The sequence below is a fragment of the Hyaena hyaena genome, unplaced genomic scaffold, assembly GCF_003009895.1.
Source record: "Hyaena hyaena isolate Hyena2069 unplaced genomic scaffold, ASM300989v1 scaffold_127, whole genome shotgun sequence".
Taxonomy (NCBI): Eukaryota; Metazoa; Chordata; class Mammalia; order Carnivora; family Hyaenidae; genus Hyaena; species Hyaena hyaena.
Genome location: NW_024080758.1, coordinates 1,214,358 through 1,222,368, shown reverse-complemented (window position 1 = coordinate 1,222,368; position 8,011 = coordinate 1,214,358).

The following is an 8,011-nucleotide window of genomic DNA, read 5'->3' as shown; positions in this document are numbered from 1 at the left end:
CTTGCCCAACTCCTGGCCACAAACCCCAGGCTAATCTGCATCTGCCCCCTCCTGTCCTCCTCCGGCAGTGATGAAAGAAGGACCTCCCCTCCCCAGGCTCTGATCCCCTCCCCAGACACCTTCCCTGTGGGTCATCCTGTCCCTCCTGGGGCTTTCCCTGCTGCCATTGCGCTGGTCCCTTCCCCATATGACAGGGTCAGGATCCCCAGTTGGGGGAGGAAGGGAAGGGGGGAGGGAAGGAGGCAAGGAAGGAAAAAAAGAAAACTTCTTTTGAAGATTTTTCCTCCCCAGACTCCGTCCGTTCATTTTCTCCCATGTTCTTGGCTGAAGTGCTTGATGGAAGTCCTCTTCCCTACTGTTTCCTTTGACTCACCTTCTCACCCACCGCCGCAGTCTGGCTTCTCCCCCACCAGCACCAGCCCCTCGGGAACTCCCCGTGACAAGGTCACGGGAGCCCTTCCATCCTCATCTGCCTTGGCGTCCTAACTTTGGGCACCCGCTGCCCCGGCTTGGCCTCCAGCCTCGCCCCCTCCTGCTGTGTTACTGCACAGGCCCCTTCCGCGAACATCCTGAAGAGCCTGTCTTAGGCCCACTGCTTCTTCTGACCACAATGAGTACTTCTTGTGTGTCACAGACACCGATGTCACTGTGTCCAAAGCTGAGCTATCATCTCACAGCCTCACCCCCACCCAGTCCCAGACCTGCTTATCCTTGGCTCCTGGCCCAGGAAGTGGACCCCTCTCCACACAGCTGGCCCCAAGCCAGAAACCTGTGAAGCCACACGTAATTGCCCAGACCTGCCCACTCAGGGTCTCCAATAGCTCTCGAATCTACACACTCCCGCCCACCCTCAATGCCATGATCACTTCTTGCCTGGGCTCCTGGGATGCCCTTCTGACTAATCTTGCTGCCTCTCTTCTCCCTTCTCTCCACCGACTTGTCCAAACTGCAGACAGAATGGTCTCTCGGAAACTCCAGACTGGTCCCATTACTCTTCTGCTCACATCCTTTCGTGCCCCCCCCCGCCGCCCATGCCCGCTCTCGGCCAAGTCTGAACTCCCCGACGCACACACTCCCACTGTCACCTTGTCCTCATGGGCTGTGGCCTGACCCGATTGCTTACAGCTTCTTGCCTCTGGGTCTTTCTCTACCCCGCACTTGCTCCATTCCGGTCCTGGCCACACCCCACACTCACCCGTCTTTGTCTGGCTCCTCCCCACCCCCTACCCCCACTCCTTGCCTTGTTCAGATGACTTCAAGGGACTCTGGACAATTCAGTGACTTCCCGGGACTCCCGTAGGAGCTCAGGCTGTGCGGTTCCATAGTTCCCCGTGGTGGACCCCACCACACTGTGAGATCCCCTGGAGAAGGCACTAGAACTTTGTTGGCTCGTCCACAGTGGGGGTCCCAGTGCCTGGCTCGTGGAGGAGTGTGCGCTGAATAAGTAGCAAATAAAAGGTTGGAAGCGGCTACATGCCTGTGTGCACTGAACGCCAGCCAGCCCGGTGAGTTTGTTTTATTCTGTGAGTAAAGTGAAACCCCGGCCAGATTTGGAACAAAGGAGACAACTGACCCCACCTGGCTCTGGAAAGTTCACTCTGGGGTGCGGTGGTTGGTGGCTTGTAAAGACAAACGAGTCCAAGCAGGAAACCCGGTTAGCAGGCTCTTACAAATATCCAAGCAGGAGGCAACGAAGCCTGGCACAGGGCACAGGCAGCCCCAGGAGCGGCCACCATGCCCACCGGCACCTGCGGGAGCCCATGCCTTCTCCTCTGCCTCTCACCAAAAGCAACCTTCAGGGCACGCGGTGAATTTGAACATGATTTGTCATCAGCCGGCGTGGCCTGGCGGGGGTTCCTGTGTTCAGCAGTTTCACTAAGCCCGATGTCTCTGAAGCACTTATCCCTATTGGACAACGTATTACTGAAGAAAGCAGGAAGGGTGAAAATGGGAATGTTTTCACGGAGTTAAATCGGACCGTGCTGCACGCATAGGTAACAAGACCCAACACAGATCTCTGATGGCTACAGTATGGGTCACTCAAGGCCCAGCTTTGCAACTTACTGGCATCATGACCCCGGGCAGGTCATTTCACCTCTCTACACCTTAGTTTTCTCATCCGTGAATTGGGTGTGATAAAGGCAGTGATGACCAGGATTTTGATGAGCATCAGATGAAACGGTCCACATCTTTCCCTTGCCAGTCAGCACATTATGACCCTTAGTATGACTTTTCAACCTGTAGACTCTTCTGTCAAAGGCCATCCGATTCCCCTTTCTGGTCCTCAGGGTCCCCCATCCCCATAGGCCTCTTCTTAGTATTCTTTTGTGGATTTTTCTGTGTTTATTTATTTTTGAGAGAGAGAGACAGAGTGCAAGCGGGAGAGGGGCAAAGACAGAGAGGGAGGCACAGAATAGGAAGCAGCCTCCAGGCTCTGAGCTATCAGCACAGAGCCCGACATGGAGCTCAAACCTATGTCGTGAGATCATAACCTGAGCTGAAGTCAAATGCTTAACGGACTAAGTCACCCAGACACGCCTTACAGATTAAAAAAATTTTTTTCAATGTTTATTTATTTTGATAGAAAGAGAGAGAGAGAGTATGAAAAGAGGAGGGGCAGAGAGAGAGGGAGACACAGAGTCCTAAGCAGGCTCCGGGCTCTGAGCTGTCAGCACAGAGCCCAATGTGGGGCTTGAACTCATAGAACCACGAGATCATGACCTGAGCCAGGGTCAGGCACTTAACCAACTGAGCCACCCAGGCACCCCATTTGCTATTGATTTTTTAAGAAACCATATTCCTTCTTGAAAAGAAGTTTCCAGATGTAAACTGTCCCTGGAAATGGTCAGTAGTAGTTTTTCCCTTTCCTGTTTTTTTTTAATGCTTTTAAAATTGTAATAAAATGCAAACATAAAATCTACCATTCATGACATTTAGCACATTCACAATGGTGTACAGCCATCACCACTATTGTGTTCCAGAAGGTTTCGTCCCCCGGAAGGAAGGCCAGTCCCCATCCATCACCCCCACCCCGGCCCCTGGCACCCACTAATCTGCTTCTGTCTCTGTGGATTTGCCTACTCTGCACATTTCTTATTAAATGGATTGCTCCTCTTATTCCTAGGACAAAGTTTCATTTCCACTTGGAAAAGCTCAGTCAGGCCTCCCTGGGCCTCCTGGCTCTGCTGCTCTTGACTGTGTTGGGCATTTCGCATTTCTTCAACTTGGTTTCTTCCTCCAGAAAGCAAGGATGATGATCACAGGAGCCTCACCCAGCAAGATGACACCTGTCCAGTGCTCAGTAAGTGCGTGCCTGTCTGCAGTCCGCGATCATTAATGTGATTTTCAATGACACAAGTGATGCAGGCTTCTTGGGAAAGATTTGGAAAACAGAAATGTACGCGTAAGAAAAGAAAAGCTCCCGTGTCTCCCAGCTGCGTTGCTGGTTGAAGGTCAGGGACCATGTCTTACCCCAGTGCCAGCAGCAGCCTTGCAGCAGGTGTTGGGGACCAGAGGAGCTGAGCCTGCCTCTGTGCTGTCACTCTCCGGGTGACCTTGGGCAAGTCATTTACCTCCTGTGAACCCTGTTTCCTCATCCATCACGAGGGGAAAACATCTACTGCATAAGGTCAATGTGAAAGTCAAAAGGGATGTTCAATGCCAAGCGTGTGACTCCAAGAAGGGTCCCAGTGGCGAGGGCAGGAGCGGACCCCAGAGGAGGCAGCATGTGGGAATAAAAGCAGGCAATGCAAAGGTTGGGCAGAGCCCTGGGGAAGGCGGGGCCTGAAGGGCAGTTAGGATTTCCAGAGTCAGAGAGCGGGAAGGACTTTGCAGGCAGGGAGAAGGTGCCGAGCCTGGCAGGGCCATGGACTGATTTATGTCCCTCACTAACCTTCACATGCCGTCACTTCCTTCACAGGATCCCATCCACTGGCCACCAGGTCCCTGTCCGCCGGAGGTGCAGGTGTGGGAGCCTGAGTGAGCAACAGCAACGATAACAACAGCAGAGGACTTTCCGAGTCCTTCCTCACGTCATCCTCTGCTCCCAGAGAATGTCCGCCATGGTGGGTAATGGCCCCAGCGCTGAAGGGGACACGGCTTACCCTCCCTGAGCCTCAGCTCCTGAGCTTTGCAGACTCAGGAGCTAGACTCGGCTGAGAAAGGAGCAGCAAAGGAGGCAAACACACAGACTTTTGTGTTCAATTCAGAAAGACACTAGAAAGCAATGGGGGCGGTCTCCCTCAGCACTGGAACCCACTATGTGAAACTCAAACTCTCAGGTCAAAGCTACGTGCCTTTTTCAGAAAGCCAAAGCAAGGCCTCCACAGCTCAGAATACATCAAACTTCAATTAAATGTAAACTGATCCCTTAAGGCACAGCAGCAGGGCCAAAAAAGGCGAGGTGGCTCACCGGGTTTCGCCCACGTGGCACCAAAGCAAAGAGCACGTATAGTTGGCTGCGGGCATGCCGGAGTGTGGAAACTGCTGGGAACGACGGTACTTGGTTGCTCCATCAAATAGAGGTGACGGTGATCATTCTTAGCACTTCCATGGGCCACAGAACCCGGGGGCAGAGCCACCCCCTTTACCGTGCTGAGTAGCACTGAATGGCAGAAGGTACCTTGGACAAAACCAAGTCTTATCTCCCCACCACGAACCAGCTGTGTGACCTCAGCCCAGTCACTCAACTTCCCTGGATCTCAGTGCCCATGCTTGATAATGAGAGATTTGGCTGAGAAACTCTAAATTCCCTTCTGGCTCTAAATCCCTTTTCAGGGCCTTCTCACATCAACCTTTGGAATTGGCAAATGAGGTCAAAACTGTGGCTGCGTACTCTTCTAGATAGAGCAGCAAACAGCTTAGGCAGCAACGCTTCATGATGCCAGTTGGGGGTGTTCCTGAAATTGTGGAGGTAAATCAGGTGAGTGAAAACTCTATGGGGAAGGTTCTAGAATCACTTAAAATTTAAAGGATTGAGGAACCGAATTCTTTTGCAAAAGGAAGAACGTTTTGTAATGCACCAAATTCCCTTTCACCTGTTTCTTTTTAATGATTATTTATTTACTTTTGAGAGAGAGAAAAAGAGAGTGCATTCAGGGGAGGGGCAGAGAGAGAGAGGGAGAAAGAGAATCTCAAGCAGGCTCCCTGCTGCCAGTGTAGGGCCTGACATGGGACTTGAACTCACAAATGGTGAGATCATGACTTGAGTTGAAATTAAGAGTCAGCCACTTAACCCACTGAGCCACCCAGACACCCCTTTCATCTATGGTTTTAATTTAAAAATTTTTATGTAGGCTCTATGCCCAATGTGGGGCTTGAACTCATGACCTAAAGATCAGGAGTCCCACACTCAACAGACTGAGCCAGCCAGGTGCCCCTAATTTAAATTTTGGCAAGCACATTTAATAGGCTTTGGAGTCAGTAAAATTGTTGGAAACCATGATTATTGGAGAAGTTACTCTACACTTCAGGTTCCTTTTCTGTGAAATGGATGTTTATACCTATCTTGAAACCTTGTTCGAGGGGTGCCTGGGATGGGGATGGGTCAGTCAGTTAAGCATCTGACTCTTGACTCTCTGAGGTCCTCCAGGACAGGGACAATTTCTTCTTCTTTTTGATAAGCCCCATGGTGCCTTGAATGATGCTGATGGAATAAATGAATGTGCCAGTGAATGAAATTATTCCTTTGTTCTTCCTGAGGTTTCTACCTTCCCGGAGTTCACACCATCTCCCCTGGTTGAATCAATGCCACGTAACCTCTGCTGCAAGTCTTTGACACTGTCCCTTCATGGAGAGGGTTCCTGATGCACACAGGTCCCGTCAGGACACATTTACTTATATAAATGTCCCCTGAGTACCACGAGGCAGGCAGCCTAGACTAGGCAGAAAGCAGAGGCCTCTCCACGCACCAGGAGGACAGTATGTGGTAGACCCTTTCACTCTGTGCACAGCCAGGCCTAGACGACCATGCAGGTTTTTGTACTCTCATTCCTAAAACATGTCCCTTCTAAATAGGGTCACCTGGGTGGTTCAGTTGGTTAAGTGTCCAACTCTTGATTTCAGCTCACATCATGATGTCATGGTTCCTGAGTTCAAGCCCCACACTGGGCTCTGTGCTGACAGCATGGAGCCTGGTTGGGAATATCTGTCTCCCTCTCTCTCTCTGCCTCTCTCCCTCTCCCTCTCAAAAATAAATAAACTTAAAAACAAAAACAAAACATGACCCTAAGTAAATAAAAGGCTAGCGCTGCCCTCTTGGCCAACCAGATGAAGAGCAATGAGCAGAAAGGGGAAGGAGGTGGTGGCAAGAGATAGGCTGGGGACAAGGTTGTGGACAAGACCAGTAATCTGAGAGGCAGGAGAGGATGTGCTCTCTAAGGGGACACCTGCCACCTCCTGGGACTCTAATTTCTGGCTTAGACCTGGGGCATCTAATTCATGCTTCCCCTCACTCTACCTCTGGAGATTTCAAAGCCAGAGTGAAGCCATGAAATCGGCACGTCAGGAGAATCCACGAGCGGAGAGAAGGTCGGTGGCCCGGCGGAGTCCGCGAACTGCAGGAGGTGGGGTCACAGCTACGCTCAGCTTTGTGGGTCCTGTCGGGCCTGCCCCCACCTGCCCCCCAGTCTACATGTTTGTTGAGTGAGTGGATGCAGAAGTGCAGGAAGAAATGAGTGAACAGATGAAATGCAGCAGGAACTAAAGGAAACAAGTACTTCAGGTCCCTCTTCAAGGGACCATCCATGTCACAGCTTGTTTGTTTTCATGGTCTGGGCTCCTGGGGGAGTATTTGCAGAAGGTCCGGGACAGTGAGAGGGTAATCTGTGGGCAGGTCCTGGGAGGGAAGGGGCTTCAGGTGAGGGGACAGCTGGCCAGGAAGATGGGAGCGAGATGGGAAGTGGGAGGGGCTGAACCATGGAGGGGTGGGGTGGAGCCCCTGCAAGAGAGGAGACTGGTCAAGCAAGGGACCCTTTGCATGGTGACTTTTCCTTCTTCCTAGAGCCCTATGAAGTCACTATTGTATCTTTATTTCATTGAGGAGAAAACTGAGGTTCAGAGAAAATAAGAAACGCAGTCAAGGTCAAGAAGCTAGAAAGTGAAAAGCATTGGGATTTGAATCCAGGTTTAGCCAATTCCAAGGCCAACATTCTTTCCTTCTCCCGGGGCTGTCCCCTGGGAAAACTTACCATGCAGGGGAGATAGCATAACTATACACATTATCTATGATGATCCTCCGCCTGCGTCCTGCATCTGCCAGTCGATTCCCAAGTCCCGTTACCCACTTTCCTGTGTAGATCCGTGATCCATGTCTTTCTATCCCTGGCTGAGCCACTTCCTGAGTACAGTCCCCTCTCCCTCCCTCCTAAGCCACAGCAGTGGCCTCCCAACAGATCACAGCCCTGCTCCAGCCTCTCTGCCCACCTCTAGTCTGCTTCCACAAAACAACCCTGGGATTCCTTCTAAAATGCAATCTGAAATGTCACTGGCCTGCTCTAGGGCGAGGTCCCGATTCCCTAGGACCTGCCTTGCCTCTCAGCACAGAGCATCCGTTGTTGTTGTCTTGTATGGGATGAAAGCCCTCAAAAGGTATGTCTGCTTCCTAACACCCAGACCTTGTGAACTTGGCCTTAGCTGGAGGAAGGGTCTTTGCAGATGTAGCTAAGTTAAGGATCCTGAGATTCTGTCACTTGTGACTGGATGGGTCCTGGCAGGTGTAATGCTTCCATGGCCTTAAAGGTGCCATCTAGCCAGTCCTCAAGGCCCTTCTGAGGGGCAGTCGTGGGTTCTCTGCTGTAGAGAGGAAAAGCCAGCCCAAGGCGGAATCTGAACCCCATTCTCCCTGCCTTCAAAGCACAAACTCTTGTATCCTGGCTTCCCAGCTGCCTCTCACAAGGTGCACAGGAGGAAGGGAAGACCAAGAAAGGCTGGAAAAGAGGAACTTCCTTTGTCAGTCTCCAAAGTTCCTCAAATGCAGATCACAATGATTTGGGCAAACACACACACACACACA